This window comes from Ambystoma mexicanum, chromosome 11, assembly GCF_040938575.1.
Source record: "Ambystoma mexicanum isolate Mex_15411 chromosome 11, UKY_AmexF1_1, whole genome shotgun sequence".
In the NCBI taxonomy this organism is placed as follows: Eukaryota; Metazoa; Chordata; class Amphibia; order Caudata; family Ambystomatidae; genus Ambystoma; species Ambystoma mexicanum.
Genome location: NC_090934.1, coordinates 1,224,322,834 through 1,224,346,173, shown reverse-complemented (window position 1 = coordinate 1,224,346,173; position 23,340 = coordinate 1,224,322,834). Strand labels below are relative to the sequence as shown.

The 23,340-nt window shown below is 47.0% G+C and overlaps 1 protein-coding gene across 2 annotated transcripts in view; it reads right to left on the bottom strand.

The window, feature by feature from the left end:
• Positions 1-23,340, bottom strand: part of STRA6 (signaling receptor and transporter of retinol STRA6) — a 336,152-nt gene that overhangs the window by 2,029 nt on the left and 310,783 nt on the right. The window lies entirely within an intron of this gene.

The following is a 23,340-nucleotide window of genomic DNA, read 5'->3' as shown; positions in this document are numbered from 1 at the left end:
TCAGCATTCTTTTTTTTTATTGGCAGAAAGTTAAGACAGGCACAGCAGAGATTACATAGCAATAAGCAAGCAACATAACATCATTCAAAGGCAGTACAGAGTGACTATATCTGACAACCCAGGTTGGGGGAAGGTTGACGGCTTGGAGAGGCACAAAAAGAAAAAAAGGAAGGAGAGTCACACTTCACATGGTATGTTGGGCTGTGAGGGTGGGCGGTGGGGTGGGGGGTAGACCTCCATTCCACTTCGTCTCTATTGTTCAGGTAGCTACAGAATTCTGACCACACGTTTTTGGGGCGTGATGACATTGGTAGGGATCCGATGTATTCTTCTTCACACATTTGTACCCAGGTAAGGGCTTTCAGCCACATCATGAGGGTGGGGGGGTTATGGCCTTTCCAGCATTGCAATATACATATTTTGGCAACGATGGCACTTATATTTAAGAATTTTGACATTTTCCTTACATTTTCCCCAACCCAGATACCAAACAACAGGGCTAGTGGGTCCAGCTCCACCGGGGAGCCAATTATTTCAGAGAGAGCGCCTCCGCCACAGCCACCCAAATCGTGTTTAGCGCAGCACAGGACCAGAACATGTGTATGTGATCTGCTTCGCTGGATTTGCATTTAGGGCATGTGTGAGTCGGGTGCGTGTACATTTCGCTACTCTGTACGGTGTGTAATAGAGCCTGTTGAGGAGTTTGAATTGTATGCAGCAGAATCTGGCGCTAAGGAAGACTTTGCGCGTGTGTGCACACATTTTGCTCCATATTTCATCAGTTATTTCCGTTTCAAGCTCCCTAGCCCATGCTTCTCGTGGTTTGAGAGATGTGTCCACTGTTTTCTCCAGCTGCATTTTGTACAAAGTGGATATTATGCCCTTGCCGCATGCAGAGTTTGCTATATATTGGAGTTCAGGTGAGTCTGGGGGTTCGTCTGGGTACGAGGGCCACATAGCTCATACCGCTGCTCTAAGCCTGTAGTACTGTAGCACCTCCAGCAGAGAGTTGGAGTGTTCTGGTCGCCATGTTTGAGGGGTAACAAACGTACCATTGGGGAAGAGGTAGCTAGGGCTCGATAGCCCAGATTTTCCCAGTGTCGCAAGAGGTGTTGGTCGTGTGTGGGGGGAAGTCCGGAAATTGCCATATGGGAAGCCACTTATAGTATGGGTGTTGCTCTTGCTCGGGGCGCAGGATGCTATTCCAAGCCCTGATTGTGGTGGCCACCGGGTCGGCCTGGGCGTCTGTTTGGAATGTGCGGTGCAGTAATAAGGTCATGATGTTGCCCCCTCCCCCCCCAGCCAGTTTCTCAAGTCTTACATGCGGGGGCGGATTCTGGAACGTGTACCAATGGGTGGGGTGTTGGGTCTGTGCCGCGTTCCAGTACAGATGGAGGTCTGGGGCTGTGAGCCCCCCTTTTTCATAGGGTAAAGTCATGTGTTGCCACTTCTTGCGGACCGAACCAGAGTGCCAGAGAAATTGGGCGCACTCCGAGTGGAGCCTCTTAAAGTATTGCTTCCCAGCCCAGACTGGTACGTTAGTGAAGATGTAAAGGAGCTTGGGACCACTATCATCTTTATTAGGGAGAGTCTGCCCGCAAGGGATAGCGGTAGATTGCGCCATTTGGAGAACTTGGACACAACGAGCTGTGCCATAGCTTTGTAGTTGTCCGCTAGTAAGGAAGATTTGGTTGGCGACACCTGCACCCCGAGATACCTGATACCACCCGGGGACCATCGTAGGGGGTACTCACATGCCGGTTGTTGAGTTGCTATAGTAAGAGGGAAGATTTCTGATTTAGAATAGTTGATGGTGAAACCAGAGTACGTACTTCTTTTGGTAATGTCGCGGATGATCAGGTCTAGGAATGTGGAGGGGTTTCTGAAGTACAAGAGTACGTCATCCGCGTAAAGTGAGACGATTTCTGGCGTGTCTTGTAACCGGATGCCTTTATTGATGTGACGCCCTCTTACATGATCAGCCATGGGTTCGATAGCAAGCGCAAAAAGGATGGGGGAGAATGGGTATCCCTGGCGAGTACCTCGGTGTAGCGTGAAAGGAGAGGAGGGAACAGAGTTTACAAGCACCCTGGCTAGTGGACCCGTGTATAGAAGTTTTATATAGGAGATCATATTTGGCCCAACTCCCATTTTCTCCAGCACGGCCCAAAGGTATTGCCATGAGAGCATATCAAAAGCTTTTTGGGAGTCTAGTGTTACCGCCACTGCATCAGCGTTCAGATCAATTCTGGACATCACGTTAAATAGGCGGCGGGTGTTAAGTGCCGTGGATAGACCGGGAACGAATCCACTTTGGTCGGCGTGGACCATATGGGGCATGAATGGGAGAAACCTGTTTGCGATTATCTTGGCAAAGATGTTCATGTCAGTAATAATAAGGGATAGGGACCTGTAGGACCTGCACTCGTCTGGGGGTTTCCCAGGTTTGGGGAGGAGTGTTATTAAGTCTTCTCTTAAGGAGGAGGGGAGGATGTTTAATCGAAGTGACTCGGCCCAAACCCCGTGTAAAGCAGGTGCTAGTATGGCCACATGCTCCTGATAGAACTCAGAGGTGAGCCCATCAGGGCCAGGAGCCTTGTTTTAGGGAAGGTCTGAAATCACCTGGACCATCTCATCCAAGGTGAACGGAGTGTCAAGTCGTTCTCTGGTGTCCTGGGAAATAAGGGTCATAGGAATGCTTTCCAGCAGGTCATCCAAGTCCTGGGCAAGTCCTGAGCTTAGTGTTCAGGCTGGGGACCATATAGATTGGCATAAAAGCTGGCGAATGTGTCTAGAATGGATTGGTCCGACCAGTGCCTTAACCCTTTTTTGTCTATAATGCTATCAATGCGGGTCTTACCACCCTCTGCCCGCACCAGCCTGGCCAGGGTTCTACCCGGTCTGTCTCCCTCCCCATATTTGCGGGCAGCAACTGGGCGAGCATAATATTGCACCTCGCTCGAGGCATGCAACTCAAACTGTTCCAGTTCTGTTCTGATCTTAGCAAGGGTTACTGGGGTCGGTGTGGAGAGGTACTCCTGTTCTAGGGCTTTAAGCTTGGTTTCTGAGTTGTTTAGGGCTTGCCTTATAGATTTCAGGACTCCAGCTTCCCTAGAGATGCACATCCCTCTGATGTAAACCTTAAATGCCTCCCATCTGATCTCTTCAGATGTGTCAGACGCTCTGTTATTTTCAAAGAATGTGGTTATGTCCGCTAGGATCTCAGCTTTAAAGACAATGTCAGATTTAAAGTGCCAGGCGGGTCGTGGCGACATTGTGTTGCCGAGCTGGATCTGTAGGAGCACAGGGGAGTGGTCAGATAGCGTGCGTGCGAGGATCCTGACATCTAAAACCCTACCCACATGGTTACCAGACAAGAGGAACAGATCTATTCTTGAGGAACTATCATGTACCGTTGAATAGAAATTGTAGTCCCTTTCATGGGGATGGAGCGTTCTCCATATATCATGTAGATTCAGAGAGTCCATGTGCATGAGGAGTCGTTTGGCCGCTCGAGTTGTGGCTCTGCGAGTGGTTGTTGTTCTGTCCAGGACATTATCAAGTATCAAATTCATGTCCCTTGATGGGGACGTCTAGATATCTCATAAGAATGGCGGTCACTTCATCAATAAACACGGGGGAGTCAGTGTTGGGTGCGTATGAGTTGACCAGCAGGCATTCTTCGTGAGCCAAAGTGCAGTGAAGAATCACATACCTGCCTTCTGTGTCGATGTGGGATGTATGAAGTTTACCGACTTGTGGATGAGGGTCAGAACTCTCCTAGCTTGAGTGGAGTATTGGGTATAGTATCTGTTGAGGCCCAAGGCCTGTGCTACGTTTGATGATAAGTGTTTCAAAGCGCATGTCTCCTGCAATAGGAGGACCTTGACCCTGTGTCTTTGTGCATAAGCCGCGCCGCGATCAGACGAGACTTCGGAAATTCGTCAGCCCCCGAACATTCCATGTCATCATTTTGATCGCCATATAGATAACTTACGGGACATCCCTAGCAAAGGATCTGTCTCTGACAAACGCCATGTGCTGCAATGGCATAAGAGTGCCTCCATTTAGAACCGGTCCCAACTTTCCCGCCATTTTGTATATAACACCCCAACTTCTTCACCCCCCTCCACCACCGCCCTGCACAAACTAGCAGTGTGTAGATACCCACCCTTAAAGTAAACAACTGTGTGCCATCCCCAACTCGGCAGCGCCTGAGAAATTGCCCAACCAGGGCTAAAACACAAACATTTAGACTCAGAGGGTATTGCAACTGCAGTGGGGGCTGCCGCTGCCGTTCTGCCCACATGTAGTAATACAAGTTTCAATAATACACCATAAATCTGAAGATCGGCTGATGAAAGTAAGGTTGCATAGCGATGATATGCATAATCTAGGGTATCAAGGTCATAGCTAGAACTGCTGTGAGCCAGGACATGACGGCGGAGCTTGGCATATAGTGCACAGGCCCCATGTGTGGCATTGTTACCAGGCGATCTAGACGCGCGCCCCCCCGCCCCCAGGGAGCAGTGTTCCCAATATGTTAGTGTAGGGCCACGGAAGGCTCGCAGTGGGACAATGAGGGGGGACCTTTAGCCACACGGGGGAGTCAATGGCCAGTTCACCGCAGCTAATGGGGATCCACAAGGAGTGCATGCGTCTGGCATTAGACGTCATCCATCGGTTCCTGCGGGGGGTCCCACAGTGGGATCTGCGCCTCAATGACCTTAACCGCCTCATCAGGGACTGTAAAAAAAGTAGAGTTTGTTGCGGTGGGTGAATTTTAGACATGCAGGGAAAAGCATTGCACATTCGATTTTCCTGTCCCGTAACATCTTTTGCACTCCCCCAAATTGGCGTCTCTCCATCTGCACACCCACCGAAAATTCTGGGAAATTCCTGATGATGTTTGAGTCGAACCTTAGTTCTCCTTTCTCTCTGGCCAAGAGGAGTATGTGGTCCCTGTCCTTATAACTCAGTAGTTTAGCGATTATAGGTCTGTGAAAGTCTCCCGGTTTAGGCTGCGGTGCCAGGGAGCAATGTGCTCTTTCTACTGTGAAGAATGGTGAGAGCTCGGGGTTGTCAAGGAGGTCTTTGATGAGTTGTTCGACCGCCGGCTCCATGCGGCCCTTCAGTGCAGCTTCGGGAACCCCTACTATGTGAATGTTATTTCTTCGGGATCTCGATTCAAGGTCATCGCACTTAGCTTTGACCTGTTTCATGTCTCGGACTAGCTCCGTGACTGTGTTTTGTAGGGCATAAACGCAGTCTTCATTAGTACCTATTCTTTGGTCCGCCTTGATGATCCTGGCACCATGCTGGTCGATTTTCGATTTCAGGGAGGCTACATTCGCATTGATGTCATCCAGCTTTTCATGGAAGGCAGCAAAGTTTTTCGCCATAGATTCCATCATCACAGATCGTCTGGTTGCGGGTGGACCGGCAGGACCCCACCATCCTCATGGGTCACAGAAGAGGATGCCTGGTCAGTACCAGGCGCCGCCCTGGCAGACCAGTCCATAGCGCCTACTTTAGTGACAGCCCACGCGTTGCTGGGCATTGCTGTGGCAGGAATAGCGACTGACTCGCCAGGGTTAATGATGGCCGGAGAGTGGGTCTGCGAGGGGCGGACAGAGGCGCAGCCCGTAAGTAGCTCCAGGGCAGTAGGATTAGTATTGACCAGGCAGAGCGGAGTAGGTCCGCATGCAGCGCGGCAGCGATGGCGTGGTCCCCGCAGGAAAAGAGGAGCCAGGGGAGTGCAGGACGCTGGGTTCAGCGAGCTCTGTGCAATCAAAGTCTCTTCGAGGTATGCTTGGGTGTACAGGACAATGAGGCGTTAGGGAGACAGGAGAGGGGCCGTACACCCACTGGTGTGCCCTTTTCTAGAGTGGGGGACTCACCCGGCGGCGGCCCCCACAACGTCGCAGTTCCAAATCAGGTGAAGTGCAGCACAAGGATATTTGGAGCCTCATGGGGCGAGGCCAGGCTGGATGCTATTCTTCCCAAACGTAAATGGTGACAACGGGGAGGTGGACCCCAGGCTCCAGTGTCTGCAGCATGGGGCTACAGCGTGTCCTGGGCGGAGAGATTCCGGGGGGGGGCAGGGAAGCTTCCGTGGCGTCATTCCTCCAGATGGGGAGTGGGTAACTGGGTAGTTCAAGGGCCCCCCCTTGGGTGGAGGGGCAAAGTTTAGGTCACTAAACCCACCTTGCAGCTTCCAGGGCGGCCGGGCCCGTATGCTTACCGAGGAGGCCACGCTCCGCTCGCAGGAGCCAGGACCAGATCCGGGGCCAATAAGGGCGGGAGCCGCAGCCGGCCGGAGGCAGGTGCCGTGATCGGCAGACCACAGAGACGCGGCGGCCCAGCGGCTCCCAGCCCGGGAGTGCACAGGGGCCGTGTTGGCAGGATCTCGGTTGGTGCTGAGGGTCCGCATCAGCAGAGGGTCGCCGGGGTAGGCGGGAGGGCAGCAGCCACGTCCAGCGACCGCCACCGGCAGAAGCAGCAGCTGTTGCTGGGGGAAGAGCCACTCCTCATGCGGCGTCTCAGAAGCAGTGCGTAGTGCAGCGTGAGCGGTCCCGCCTCACCGACCGAAGTATTGGTGCAATATCCTGAGGATTAGCGCCGATATTCAGCAGATACTGGTGGGCAGGAACGGAGCTCTCGGGCTAGAAAGCCATTTTCCTCGGCTGCTCAACAGCGCCCCCCAAGCTTTCAGCATTCTGACTGCATGCACCCGAGCATTCACCGCTGGAACTGCTGCTGCACAAACGTGCATCACTAAGGGGCGAGCGCTACACATCAAAGTGCAATGTTTCTATGTATATGCCTTTAGGAAGGGATCGGTCACCAAAAGGCATTTTAGTGCTACCAATACAGTCATTCTTCACACGAAAACCGGGTCTACATGGGAATGCAAGCAGTTTTCATTTCCTTTCTGAGAACTGATCCGAGATGGTGTATTTATTTGTTGGAAACCTGTTCCAAAGTTTGGCAGCCAGCATAAAGAAGAAACGACCTCCAATGGTGGCCTTCTTCAATGGAGCTTTTTTTTTGTCTTTAGAAGATGGGAATCCTTGACTGGGAGGATTTGTTTCTTAAGAATATAAGTTGATGTGCATTTAATGCCTTGGGACCTAACCACATGGCCTTATGGACTAGGCGGACTTGCGTTCCCATAGAGCTGGGGGTTATGCTTACGCCTTATGTTTCAGTAAGTAATGTGGAGGTATATTTTGGGGTTCTGCAACCTCCTGATGAAGTTTTTGGAAGGCCCAAATACAGGGCGTTACAATAGTGTAGGTGGGCTGATCTAAAACAGTTAGCCAAGGTGGCCTGATCTCCGAAGTGACGTATCTTGCTTGCTGTACGTGGTGATAACCGATCTCGAAGACAGAGGAGATATGCAGTTCCAAATTTAGCTGTGGCTCAGTCTTAACGCCCAGGTTTTTTAACCAAAGGTTGTTTTGCTTTTGTTATAGACCATTTCCCATGCATGGACGGCGGAGAGTTGAGCCCCAGTTGTTTAGCAGCCACGGTGTTACATGCAACTTGCTGCATTGAGACAGAAACGCAGACGTGCAGCACTGCGACTGAAAACACCCACACAGACACTTTAAGAATACACAAGCACACAAGACTGAAACCGCATGCGCCAATTGGACTGCACTCATAAATGTGCCTGCCAAACCCGCACATTGGGCCTCATTCCAAGACAAGCGGTCCGATAAAAACATCCCGGTATTTGTGGGTACCAGCACTTTACTGGACCACCCAACTACAGGTTTGCTTGTGGGGCACCTGCGTTACAAGCTGGATGTTAACCAGGCACCCTACCAGCAATAAAAGCTGTCATTACCGCCACCGGCATTGCTGGTGGCAGTAATGACGGCAAATCCCCTCATGGCGTCGTATGGGACACCATGAATGGGGATGAACACTGTCCCATCGGCACTCGTAATCCAGCGGCAATGCTGCCGGACCGAGTGCCGGTAGAGGTAAGTACCAAATGTTAGGAACCTGGCGGCTCCACCGCCAGGATACCGGCAGGGTCAGAATGAGGCTGATTGTTCGGTACCTGGGTGCATTGAGGCAAACCATTGCAGATGCAAATGAAGCACCAGCAACATATGCAGCACTACAACAACAGACAAACATGCAGCACTGGGAATATACTTATACCAACTGCGCCAAAACCGTGAAGGGTAAGTGACACCATTACCATATCGGCAAACCAAAAGCTAGTGTGATGGTGATGCAGACATACTGGAAGCATGCATTTTAGCTACGTATACAACATGCTGACTGCAGACACATGCTCACAGCAGGGTGACTGCAAACAAGTGCATGAAGCTTGAAGACTAAACGCGTGCATGCAGGATAGAGACTGCAGACGCATGCACACAGCAGGGTAACTGAAAACAGTGCATGGAGCATGTGAACTATAGAGACGTGCATGGGGACTGGAGACAGATGCATGCAACTGGATCACTATAGCCACAACTATATGCAACATTGGGACAACAGACACAGGAGTGCAGCACAACAACTGCAGACACACGTGCACAACATGGTGACATCACAAAGATGCACTCAGCAATGTGAGTGCAGACAGCATGGGGCACAAGACACTCATTGCAAATGTAAGCATAAAACAACATCCTCCAGTCTACTGACGTTTACTCCAGAGGGGCCTGCTTCCAGGGTTCAAAGAGCAGGGAATATCCTCTCCTTCCCAATGAAATTGTGAATTAATGAGTAAATGCCAGCAAGGTTGCTCGGCTGAGTAAAGCGCTTACTGCAGAGATCTATGTGCAGCCTTCTGTCACAGGTGTGAATCCCAGGGCCGACCTAGCCCATCATCAAGTCCAATGTTACATTAAATACCATTAAATTGGGTAATAATAGCCTCCATTATTACAGCACTTCCAATGTATGTAACCGATGGCCACCTCTGTGTTGCAACTAAGATATCTTCCAGTATCAGCGCCTCGATGTACCTGGGCGGTGTGAGTGCTTTATAAATACAAACAAATAAATAAATAATGTGAAATCAGCCAAAAAATTCTACTTAAATGTGATTATAAATAGGACAGTGTGACAGGATGATGGACTTGACCCTGTCAGGGGGGGGGGACAGGGATACCTCTGTGGATGGGGTAGGAGGCCTACTAGGGCCGAAACCAGAGCCAGTCCTGCCCAGAGGCAGAGTTCTGTAGTTCATAGGGGCCTCTAAACCCCACTATCTGTGCCGTGTATTTAGACCGTGATACCATTTTCAATAACACAATACCAGCCAACACATGTTTTCATCTTTTCAAAGCTGTAAGGACAATTGATGCAAGGGCACAATCTACTGAAGAAAGAAATAGACGTCTGTATTCAACCTGGGAAGCACCCACACTCAACGATACTAGTGTCTCACACTAATACTGCAGCCAAAGCAGACGCGCAGTACCCAAAATGATCATCATCTGCCGGCAACTGAGCGCAGTTCAAATTCAGCGCACGGGAAAGGGTCGTGGCTAAAGAAAGTCTTTTAATGATTCCCCATGTGATTCCCCAACTTCCGGGGAAAGACTTGATGGAAACTGTGCCCAACAATCTGGCGATGAGCAGTCCTAGTGGAGGGGGGAAGGAAAGACAAGAAAAGGAAAAGGCGGGTATAAAAATCACCTTGCACTCTGCTAGAACCCTGACCCCCACTCTGGTCTCCAGCAGGCACGGCTAATGGACCAGTCTCCTAGTGAGACTACACCTCCACTCCTTTTCTTAAATTTAACAGGTTCTCAACATTGCCACTGGTAAGTTCTTGGAACCTTGCTCTTTGTATTGCCCCACTTGGGCTGGTTCCCTATGCTGGCTAGGTAGAGAGTTTTTGCCTGGTCACGCGAGTGGGACAGGCATTCCCAGATGTGGGTCCCTTGCCTGCTGGGCCTAGAGACCCAAGCTACTCCCCTCACTGATGATGCCCAATGAGGCTGAAATATCTTTGGGGAAGCTTGTGGTCTTGTGTAGAAGCGATGTTACCTAGCAGTTCGGGCTGGACTGCCCCTTTAGGTGTGGGCCCAAGTCCGATTTGCATATGGTCTTTCTCCTTTCTGTAATGGCTTGCCAGGTGAAGATTGATGGTCTAGAGGACTTCCCAGAGCAATTGCCAGAGGTGTAAGATTCATTCTAAACCTTTCAGCCATCCATCCCTCTTTGCTTTGGCTAGGTAGACAGCTGCAAAGCTATTGAAACAGTCGGAGGACCAAAAAACTGAAATCTTGTTATTTCTTTCTCTCCCTTTCCAGGCTAAGGATTGAAGGAATCCACTGAAGCACTTGCGCAAATATCTGATGAAATCGGGGGCTCAGAGCTTGGTTTGGTACCTTGACAATGTGAAAATCTTTCAGACGGTGAGGGTTAGGGAAAATATACCTTTTTAAACATTTGGAGGCAGCATTATATTTTGTGGCGAGAATTATGTTGGATGGCCCTTCAAGGGAAGTTTTATAAAATCTACTACATATCTCTTTGGTATCTAGTCAATGTATCTAAAACATTACAGAGTGGTAACTTTCAGAGTGGACCATAATACCGCAAAACACTGCAAACAATTAAATAAATAAAGGGTACTGGGGTAAAGGGCTTAAAATGAGTCAGGATCAGGTTGGGGTGGTGTTTTAAGGGTAAACGAATGGGGACCCCCCCCCAAATAAAAAACAAAAATAAATGTTGGTATTTTGTCTGTGATTAAATTTACCACTCTGTAATTGTGGTCGGTATAATCACATATAACCAACTCTTTCTGTATACAACTGGGGACCACCATCTTCACTTTCTTAGCAGCCCATGCTCCTAGGTTACCATAATGAGGATTAGACACACAAATGCTATGTGGCAAATTGCAGAAAATGTTAGGCCTGCGCTAAGAGGCCATGGCACTGATAACAAAAGTCTGACGTATGCTGCAAGTGCCATATGTGAATGGTGCTCATTCCAGAATGTAATTGGTCTGCCCGGCAACACACTCCTTTCTATGAACAGTTGTTACATTGCATATTTGACAGCCTCAGTGAAGGGCTGCGTTTTCTATTGATCTTGTAGGTCAGGGTTGTCCAACTCCAGGCACAGAGGGCCGGATCCATGTCAAATTTTCACAATACCCCCTTATTAATATTCATGAGATACATTTGAATACAAATTAAATGCTCGGTTCGTCCAAAACAAGGCATTGAATATTCTTAATTACTAAACATTTTATTTGAGCAACTAATGTGGAAGGTATGATCAGATAACGACAACAATCAAAATAAATTGCCTGCAAATAACACCAGCAAAGAAGGAGTGCATACACCCCACGATGGAGAGAAAAATGAAACAAATCCATTATGTATCAAAGAAATGTGAGTCGTCAATACATGGTTTAAAACCAAGATGATCAACCAGGGAGAGAATGCTGGGCTCTTTAGAGGAAATCAATTTTATATGCCGGAAAGAGGGTCCTCGTACGCAATGCTCCATCAGCATTATTATCGACTGAATATTGCCCGAGGCAGCAACTGCAATTCTAAGAGGATATTGTAAGAAAGGGCTGCAACGTTCGAAAAGTGCTGACATCTACAGAATGTTTGGCGATTTTTGGCTGGTAGCCAGCTATACAACCCAGGTGGCGAAACAGCCAAGGCACAAGAGACTACCAGGGTTCAGAGCATTGCACCCCACCATGAAAAATGTGTAGGGTGTGAAGGGTTTTGACCCATGCTGAATCAATAGACTGGGTAGATGTGAGGATGAGCTGCCGCTGCCCATCATTCCATCCCAGAGTCCAGGAGAACTGCTCAGTTGGCACAAGACCACTCTAAAGATTCAACCTTCTTGTGGGGGGGGTTCCACATAACCACTCTAATGTCAGGATGCCTATCAGAACAATAGCAAAAATCTCCTGTCAAATTCAAGACAACTCCTAAATGGATGCAGTACTGACAAATTCCCCAAGGCGACGCTAGCGGTCTAAACTCTGACAGGAGAACTGGCTGACAAAGGGACCTGAGTCAACTGGACTTCAAAGGCCTGTTGGTTAATTAAAAAATCTTAGCCACCTGCTGTTCCCAGAGGCCAAGAGGCTGAGAACTCTTAACACCCCAGAGACTCACAACAGGAGGCAGGATATCACATGGCCCTTCTGAGTGAGAGGGAGGGGGTTTCCCCTTCAGCCTGGAGGAGAGAGACAATAGCCCCTTTCAGTTGAATGGGGTATGTTAATTTTGAGTGTTTCCTGTCAACAGCCCTCTGTCAGCAAGGAGAGACATGTGATCGCTGACCCACCCAGACTTCTGGAGGTGGACCCAAACACTTTGGGGAGTTGAATTGCAACAAATATATATTTTATAGAAACAGTGATAACTTATTGTAACCAAATGACAGGAATGTACAACTTTGAGAGTCTTAGTATGGAAATTGCCCTCACGATTTGATTCCAAACGATTTGTACCATGTTCTGGGGCAAAACCCCGCTAATAATGAATATTGTAGACACTGTATTTAAGCTAGGGACATGGAAAGTTACTGGGATATATGTGGAAGGGAAATGCACCTTTGTATAATTTTTGATAGAAATCCCATATTGCAAAACCCACTAAAATCGAAAATAAGTTGCCATTTTTGAATGCAAGCTCCTAGAAACGCCAGAGGCGGAACAGAGACTACTTTAAGCAAGGTGTAATATGTACATGTAATGTCAACCACTTGTGTACCTGGGAAATATGTATTTGGATCAGAAATAGATTTGTGTGTAAAGATGACAGGGCAGTGTTCTTTCTGGAGGCCATAAAAATGACATCACTCTCAAGAATCCACCAAGCCTAGAACCGACTTCCTACTCCTTATACTTTTACCGCAATCACGATTTACGCACTCGCAAAATTTACCGCGATTTGGCCTGATTTCGTCATCTGTAAAAAGATAGCCGCTTTTGCCTGAACTGCTAAAATTCGTTTGCAACCTAATAACCATCCCTCAACCATTGTTAGGGCTGACCTGAACTGATTTAAAGTGTCTACCACTCACCCTGAACCTCCTATAGGGAATTAAAAGCAATTTTAGCATTTTTCACTTCCTTGCCACCACATTACAAAGCACTCTTGCCCGTGTTTTAAAAAGCATACCTGTTGTGTAAGCTTGCTGGGGGAGGAACTGAATTCCTTATTGTATTTGATTGTATTCCTGAAGACTGTGTGTGTTACTTCCATCTCCTTGCATTGCATATAGGGGGGGGGGGGTGAATTGCCACCAGGGGAAAAGTGAACATATTATTTCTTGTGAAACCATATCAGTTTATTTTCTGTACTGCATTTATTCCACCTTGCAATTCCTTGAAACCATAAAGCATTTCAGCTACCTCATCCTCTATACTACTTCTAAGTACCCAAATCAGTTTACCAGTAGAACATTATCCATTGTTGATCACTGTCATATTTTAAGTCTGATATCCAATATTAATTTATTATAAAAGTGTGATAGATATATATTGTTATATTTCTCAAATAAACCTTTTAAATTTGCAAAACAGACCTACTTCTTGGCTCAGTGGGGTCAGGGGGATTCTAAGAGAGGGGTGTTATATAAGGGTCGTCATCCAGAGTACATGAACTGGACCTAAAAATATATCAATAAGGTTTCCCTCAGCATCCCAGACTAGGCATTGACTTAGCTGTAGTGTTGAAGTGAAGCCGCTTAACAAAGTGGGGGCTCGTAGCCGGAGATTCTGGGTTAGATCTATCACTTGTGCAGATTAATACAGTGTGCTAACTGACAGGAGACATACATCCGGTCGGATCACCACGCTGTGTTATGCTGTAAAGCACTCCTCAAAGGAACGCTCTAAGGAAATGGTCTGTTTTGCAAAAATAAAACACAAACTTCTGTAAGTCAGGAAGAAACTCAAATTCCAGAATGACGACACTGGTAGACATCAAAATAGCCAGAGAGCACTTCTTACATAAACTATTTGTGAGAGGTGAGTGGACTCATCAGGACCAAACGGTCTGGTTGCAGGCAATCGCGCAACAGGTCACTGAAACAGGGTCAGATACATGGAGAGATCAGGGTTCCCTACATGTGGCCCTGAGTGAACTATATATGGCCCCTAAAGCCAAAGATGAACATAATAAGATTGCCAGGATAGCAGCATATTTGACCTATGTATGGGAGCCATGCAGGACAAATGTGCTGAAGTACAGATTCAAAAGGATCCCACAATACAGCTTCCTTCCTTGCTGTTCAGAGTGAGCCACCCTAGTTGCATATACACTTGCTCATGCTCGCCTCTTAACCAACACGACACAGATGATCAGAGTGTTAGATACGATAGATGTGGGAGTTGAAGACATTCTAGTCACTTTAGATGTTGAATCGTTGTATACCAGCATCCCCCATATGAAATGTGTTAACATAATGGGCAAGTATCTTGAAAAGAGGGAAGATCAGACGGTTCCATCAGCATTGATTTTGGAATGCATTAGACTCGCCTTAACTAACAATTTCTTCATTGAACAAAATACGTTCTACTTGCAACAACATGGAACAAGTATGGGCTCAAGCTTCGCACCAGATCTTGCGAACCTTTTCATGGACGATCTTGAGATTAACTCAGTCTATGCGGAACATAACCCATTTAAACACCTGATGAAAGTCTGGGTCCATTACATCGACGATGTGTTTATGCTGTGGGGAGGTACCTTTGTAGAACTTGACTCGTTTCTCACTTGGGTCAACAATCAAGAACAATGTATTAATTTCACTATGAGTTTTAGTGACAACAAGATCTCATTTTTAGATCTTGAGATCTACAAAGATGTTAACAACAAATTTGGCACGACTTTGTTTAGAAAAGCCACGGATAAAAACACATTACTATTGTTTGAAAGCTTTCATCCACAATCTCTGTGGCAAAATTTGCCGTTTGGACAGTTCCTACGCGTAAGAAGAAATTGCACCCATAAAGAGGATTTTGAGAAGAACAGCAAAGATCTATCAACTAGACTTAAGGCGAGAGGTTACCCACCTTTTGTCGTACGTAGGTCCATGAAAAGAGCGAAAAACACCCAAAGGCAAGATTGTCTTACACCACAACCAAGAGTTACAGAAGACAAGATCACGTGTGTATCCACATTTTCACCGGTTAGTAATGAGCTACGCCGGTGTATCCTGAAAAATTGGAACACTATCAATACTGATGATTTTTCTATCAGTAAACCACGTTTTGCATTTCGGCGTATGCCTAATCTGAGAGACAAACTGGTGCATATTTATACAGCTCCCACAGAAGAAAGGTCTATGACCCAACCGACATTGTGGAATTTACCACCGGTAGTGGGTCATTATACCTGTGGGCATTGCTCGGTTTGCAAGTTAACATCCAATATGAAAGTAGTCGACCTTAAAGGAAGAAAATGGGAATTAAAAAACTTCACGAATTGTAATTCTAAGTGGGTAGTCTATGGCATCAGATGCCCATGTGGTTTACTGTACATTGGGAAAACTAAGAGACCAATTCGTCAGAGGATCTGTGAGCACAGATCCTGTGTGAAGAATCGGGTACCGGGGAAACCCTTGGTAGCACACTTTAAGAACGCCCGACATGGAGTGGATGATATTCACTGGTTCATCATTGAGATGATACCCCCCCAACCTAGAGGGGGCAACAGAGATTTGAAATTAAGACAGGCGGAACAGAAATTGATCTATTCCCTAGATAGTGTAAAAAATGGGCTAAACATTTCGATTGAATGGTCTCTATTCATTCACCATAAAAAATGAAAAACACAAAGTGGGTGTGATATGGATGTGTTAGAAGACACATATAGTCGTAGTCTGATTGGTTAAACCAAAGTTGGTCTAGGGTTCCTCAAAAGACAATGAATGAGGAGCTCATACAGTGTAGAGTATCGACCCCGTCAGGAGGATAAAACTCGAGGTTGGGCATTGATACCTAATGATATTCGATACATACGTCTGCATATCTGTCATAGATGTAGAACGATTTGTGGTGCAGATCGATACTACTTGATGTATATGGTGACTCCACACGTATACAAATACTAGTCTGAAGTAAGCACCAACCCAAGTTCCCAAACCCGCTCTATCATGGCGGACGAGGAAGCCAAAGCAAGATGGTTGTCGGTCACGTGAGCGAGAAACAAATGACTTTAGAATATAATGATATTTGACACATATGTCCACACACTTGTAAAATACATAGATAGTGGTGCAGGTTGATACCCTATAACTTTTATTTTCTATGGTTAATCTACATGCATACAAATATGTTTGAAGCAAGCACCGACTCTAGTTTATGCACCCGCTCCATCATGGCGGATGAGGGAACCTAAGCAAGATGGTGCCGGTCACGTGAGCCAGAAACGCACGCGATGACGTACGTCTCACGTGAGATAGATCTGCCGGTTATTTTAGACGACAGCTGGGACGAACTATCCGCTCCAGCGTTCAGAGAGGAGACTAGCGTACGCGAGTTACACGGGAGACCAGCACAGAGATTACTAGGTAAGTGGGATGCGTGATGTGTGGAGATTTACTGATGCACCACCACAAGGGAAACTTAATAATTGCCTTTGTTTGTGTTTGGCCATCTAGATTTCGTAGCAAGAAAACGATGCCGAATGTGGTGGAAAACCACTAATCTTTCTCCAGAGAATAAGACCGTGGGGCAAAGTAAAATAGGTAAGCCGCACGAGGTAGAGAGGAAACACATTTTTCATTTTTGTTAAAGAGTAAATATTTTTTCACAACACTGATCACTATTTTGTTATAGATCTTTGGTGCAGGCGTCCAAACGGATTGTTGCGCCGCAGCGACCTGCAGTAAAAGTACAATCCGCACTTTTTGAAGCAAGGATAGCAGTGGGAAACTATTGCCCTGCTCCTAATAGGTAAGCCCTCATATAGTGCAGACATGTGGAGGATTAGTAGGTGTTATCTGGTTGGAAACAATAGAACCTACTTGTAAAGACTGCAACATTGAGACAGTAGATAAATGTATAGATCAGAGAAAATCTTAGAGAGACAGACAGAGACAATCACGCCCTACGATAGAATGAACATAAAGTGGGGTAAGAGGCGATAGAAATTGGATAACGCTTCCTTGAAATAAGTTTGTGGTAAAATAATGAGAATATGCAAAATGTGTAAATATTGAGTAAAGATGGGAAAGTAATAAGACCAGGAAGAAATGAACCCTGCTGTTTGCATTGATAATGGAAGTGAAGTTGGTATAGATGTGATGTACGACGTGTTATGCACAATAGAAAAGAAACCATGTTTTTAAGATTCAATGTTTGTTTGTTTTGTAGAACTGTTGAAATTGTGGCAAACTGACACGTGATGACACGCGTGAAAACCAGAACATGTATAAAGACTGAGTGCCCTGAAGATAGCACCAACAGGATATACAGAGTGGATGTATTTCTATGTATATTTGTATGTTTAAGATCTATGTTGGTTCCAGAAACACATTCTTGAAGTGTCGGCACAGCCGTTTTGCTCACAGAAATCAGGGAGGGCATTAGTAACAGTGGTGTTTGAAATATATAAATATCCCATATCTAGGCATAGACAAGGTTTTTGAAGTGTCAGCTTCTATGCCAATAGTGGAAAATGTATGCACAGATATATGTGTTTCACAATGAGTTTGGACCACAATGATGTGTCTTTTTAAAAAAAATTATTGTGAATGTGATGTGTTTTTTGATAAACATTAAAATATGTGTATATCTTTGATAAGTACATGGTTTTTCGCCCCTTTATTTGGTTAAGAGGCGAGCATGAGCAAGTGTATATGCATCTAGGGTGACTCACTCTGAACAGCAAAGGAAGGAAGTTGTATTGTGGGATCCTTTTGAATCTGTACTTTATTGTCCTCACCCACGCAGCCCCTAAAAAGAGGACATTCGTAGCTCATCAGAATTGACAAATGTGCTGAAGGCCAAGATCTGGCAAATAGGCAACAGATGGCATTAGAGAAGGCCCAATCTGATCTGGACTCTCTGCGCAGAGGCTGCTCAGGAGCCAGGAGTCAGAAAAGGACAGCAGACAGTACATCACTAAAATAAAGGAGGATATGGATGTGCTGCAACAGGAAAAGGCTGACCAGGATACCAGATTTCTGGCCTTGCAGAAGGAGTACCAAGGGGGTTTGGACTCCCTACTGCAGAGCCAGAAAAAGCTGGAGCAACAATTAGATTTCAATAGGGCATGTGCTGAGCAGGTAGTCACCCTGCAAAGCCACCTAGATAGGAAAAAGAGGAAAGCAATAAATTGATTCTGAAGGACATGGATACCCAGGCAGAGTTTGATCAGGAGCGCCAGAAAGCTGGTGCCTTCCAAAGGCAAAGGGACGACCTGGCGGCACAGATGCAGGCTCTTAGTCAGGAAAGGGATACCTTAGGCCATGAAGTCTGCCAGTTAAAAAGGAAAATTGAAGAAAATCACCTGGCCCTCCAGGGACTGGGTGACCTCCAAAAAGAACACCAGAACTTGTTAGAGCACACCAGGAGGGTGGAGGATGCTCTGGCAAGAAAGGAGCAGGCCAATAGGGACACAGCTCAGGAGGTAACCCTCCTGCAGCAAAGACTGGCCCAGTACTCCAGGACCAATCAGGAGGCACAGAGAGAGAATGAGGCTCTCTGCCAGCACAATGATAGGCTCCAGCAACAGGTAGCGATGCAGGAGAGACCGATAGAGTCTAGTAAGGTCTTAACTGAGGAACTGAAAGCGCAGGTTCTTGCATTGCAACAGGGAGCAGGGGCGGATAGAGATGAGGTTCGCTAGGAAAGAGAAACTCCTGAGCATAAACTCAGGAGCCCTAGTACCAGAGGCCTTCATCTCTCCCAGTCCCTGGACTCTGCCACCCCCATGTCCCCTCGCGCACATGAGCCCAGGGCCACGGGGATGGCAGATTACTATCCAGCTAGAAGTATGGGGCTCATAGGCCAGTACCTCCCAGGAATGGATGGGCGGGCATCCGAGTATGGGCACCCAAGCACAGTGCAATTTAGTGGGGAACCCCAGGAGAGTAGGCCCATTAAGGGCATCCTGAAAACCTCTGCCCAGTTAGGTCAGTGGGGGGGGGGGGGGGGGGTACCCATCAAATCCTGGCAGCAAGGAGGGATCTGAAGACTCCTCTGAGCAGAATCGGGAAAACCTGGAAGATCAGATGGGCACCTCTGGGAGCAGTGCTTCTGAGTCAGAGGATGAATGGACCAGGGTTACCCGAACCAAAAAGGCCAATAAGGCAAAAAGGGCCTTGCTTAAGGACCCATTGAAACAAATAAAGGCAATAAGGAGCGTCATCACGCCTTATCATAAGAACGCCAAGTATTCTGTTTGGGAAACTTGGAGCTCTATGAGCAAATGATAGAGACTTTCCATTTGAAGGACAGCAGTAGCTGCATCCAGTACGTCAAATGGACCTTCTCACCAGAATACTCCAGTTTCTTTGCAGGGCTGGAGGATCAAAACTATTCAAGGTGGTCCACATACAGGGCGGCCATCTTGAAACATTTTTCTGTTCACAGAAATCCTCAAGAGGCTCGCAAGGCAGCCTACAATTTGCAATGTGGGGAGGATCAGGCCCCACAAGAGTTTGTGCATGAATTAAAGCGTGCCTTTGCGCAGACCACCAGAAGGGTGCGCACGGACAGCAGAGAATTTGTCAATACTTTTTTCCATGCCTTGCCCAAATACATCATGACCCAGCTAGTGAGAGATTTTCACGAGAAGAGGTCACTAGACTGGGTCATTGAACAGGATCTATGAGGTGCAGAAGCCCATCGAAAATAAAAATAATGTGCAGAAAAACCCCAAAACCAACAGCACCCCTGCTGCTGCCAAGGTGGCAGAGGTAAAGGTCACCCCTGTTTATAGAATTACCGTATTCCTCTCCTCTCTTCCTGGACAACTGCAGAACTTTGATGGGAAGGAAATTCCTGTCGAGGGGACTGCAGATCTGGACATCAAAATTGGGCGACACAAGGTGAAACACCCGGTCATAGTAGTGACTCCAGAGGGCACCCCTTGTTTACTAGGGAATGACCTCCTGAGAAGGTTGTCACCCCTAATAGATTGTGTAAACAAGGTCCTCTGGAACCAGACTAGCCGACCAATAAAATTAAAACAGAGTGTCAACCATGTTAGTTTAAATGGCACCTGCCACATGGTTGAACAAAAATCTGACCAAGTAGAATTTCAATTCCAGAACAACCAAATTCCAGATGTGACAGTAATAGCAGTAGGACAACAGACTGCTGATGGGGGGTCCTCTCTATTTCTGAAAATCAACCTTCCTTCCAGTTTAAGGTGATATTCAGCAAATTGGAGATCAGTTGTTCATCCCTGTTCAGTTAAATGATGGGAAGGACTCTGTTCTCGCTCGAGTGTGTGTGAACAACGGTAAGAGCTTCATCAGCGAAGCCATGTTCCGCCAACTCCCAAAAGATCCAGCTATTCCCACATTCAAACTGATAGACAATTGGGAAATGGATCTGGAACGACCCAATTCCAAACATCTCCTGCCAAGCAGGTGTATGCTCAAAATCTCCATTGGCAACAAGAGTATAGTCCATAATTGTTGGGTCGTGCGAGACGTCCTTGCCGCCTTTTACTTAGGCAGTGACATTCACAATCGCTTTGCCATTAGTTTGGACCTAATAAACTTCAAAGCTTGGTCCCGATTAGCGGATAATCCCATGGGCTTTGATGATCCAGAAAAAGCATTTAGGTCAGCTCAATTGCTACCTTATGCAGTTGAAATTCAGATCATAGAGGAAGTCACCATCCCAGAAAGGACCCGACAATTCTCCCTGGAAGTGAAAGTTAAAAGAGGACAAAAATTGAAAAACCCTGATGCTTATATACATCTAAATGCTTCTCTCCAACAGCAAGGGTTGGGGGTAAACCCAACTCCATTAGTCAACATAGAACATGACACCATTCCAAGAGAGGTGGATAACAGCGACTTAAAGAGTATTACTCTAGACGCAGGGACCATTATTGGAATGGCGGTTGATGACTGACATTTTTCCATTGATCTAGGAAATGAACTGTTAGGACCAATCCCCAAGGACTGTTTTGACAGTGACAGTGATGACAACACAACACCAGACAGGATTTTCACCCAGCACGGGGGTAACTTCCTGGTGTACACTTCTTGCCCTTATGGTAAGGAAGATGTGACTTGTGACTTCAGGAGGGATGAGGGGATTTTCCAGGTCCATGAGGGCTGCCTTTCCCACCTGAAGCCTCCAGTCCAAATCAGCACTCTGACCAGGGACTTCTCCACCCAGCTGGAGGAGGCCGCTGAGATAGCCGAACCAGAAGTCTTTCCAGGCTTCAGGCAGATGGTGGAAGAGAGGGTCGACTTAGCTGATGCCTGCGTGACTCTGGAACAGAAGCAAAAGTTGAAACAAGTTTTCTTGGATTTCCAAGATCTCTTTGCGGTAGACTCATATGACCGTGGTCGCACCGACATCCACACCACAACAATTCCCACGGACCCTGGAATGACTCCAGTGTTTGTGAAGCAATATCGCCTGCCTCTCGCTTCCATGGAGACCCTTACTGAAATAATTAAGAACCTTGAGTCCCGGGGAATAATCCGTCCAGTACACAGCACCTTCAATAATCCGGTGCTGGGCATATTGAAGCCAAACGGCCAGTGGAGACTCTGCGCCGACCTTACGGAGCTCAACAAACGGGTCCATACTTCCCGATGGCCTCTGCCCTACATTGACCAAGGGCTGGCCCAGATTCAAGGGTCACAAATATTCACTGCAATAGACCTGACCAATGGATACTGGACCGTGCCCATCAGTAGGGAGGACCAATACAAACTGGCTTTTACCTTTGGGGGCCAGCAGTACACATGGACCCGGACTCCCTTCGGATACCTCAACTCCGGCAATTAATTCAACATTTTCCTACATAAGGCCATGCCCGACCTGGGTGCGAGGGGTAACCTGGCTTATGTAGATGATGTCCTCATCAAAAGTTCATCTGTGGAGGAACACATAGCGGAGATCCGTTATGTTCTGACACAGTTGAGGGTCGCCGGAGCAAAACTTTCCTTTCAGAAAGCACAGTGGTGTAGAACCCGTGTTAATTTCTTAGGGCATGAGATTACTCCTCAGGATCTCTGTCCCCAGGAAAAGAAAGTGGAAGCACTTCATAAACTGAAAGACCCCACCACTCTGCGGGAACTAAGGAGCCTCCTTGGGCTGACTAATTACAGCAGAAAGTTCATTGATGGCTACGCAGAGATCACCAGACCCCCGATTCATCTCCTGAAGGGGGGGGTCAAGTGGTAATGGGGTCCAGAACAAGCCGAGGCAGTAAGACAACTGAAAAGAAGCCTCTCACAAGCGCCTTGCCTAGCTTACCCTGTCAGAAACAAGGAGTTCTTCCTGGAGACAGGGTTCTCTAATACGTGCTTGACGGCAGTATTATACCAAAAGCATGACAAGGTCAATAAAGTAATCTCCTATGCGAGCAAAACATTATCCTCTGTGGAGGAAAAATTCAATGATTGTGAGAAGGCACTCCTGGAAACGGTGTGGGCATTGAAAAATTACCGCCCGTTTATCCAGGGGGAACACATCATAGTGGAGACTCCACACCAGCCTCTGCAATATCTCCAAAGTGACAGAATCCGGGCCGGAAATGTGAGTAATTCCCGAATTACTTCCTGGATTCTGTCAATGCAAGGCTTTCCTGTGGAGGTCAGATATGGCCAAAACTAGAAGAGTCCCCTCGCGCAAGGTCTGGCTGACTTGCATGATTGTGCCAGAGAAAACGGTCTTGAATCTAAAAATCAAGGACAACATGGAGGCATACCTCAATTCCCCACACAAAGTCTTTGAAGAAGACAAGTGTGAGGGAATGCCCACTGTCTATGTGGATGGATGCTCTTACCATGTTAACAACAACGGGGAGAAAGAACTGGTGGCTGGCGTAGGGAATGCATGGGTGAAGGAGTTTCCAGAACCCTCCGCTGGATACAAAATTGGTCCCCGAAGTAGTCAGGTGGCAGAATTGATGGCTGTGCATCAGGCCATCCTCACTGCTGTCCAACATCAACTCCACGAACTGGTCATAATCACAGATTCGGATTATGTACGGAACGGGTTCGTGGAGCACCTGGTTAAGTGGAAAACCAGAGGCATGTTATGTGCTAATAACAAACCCCTGAAACATGGGAAGTTAATCCAAAATATTGATGATCTGGTCACATCGAATGGGATGACCATCTACTGGAAAAAGATCAAGGGTCATTCCAAAGTAGAGGGAC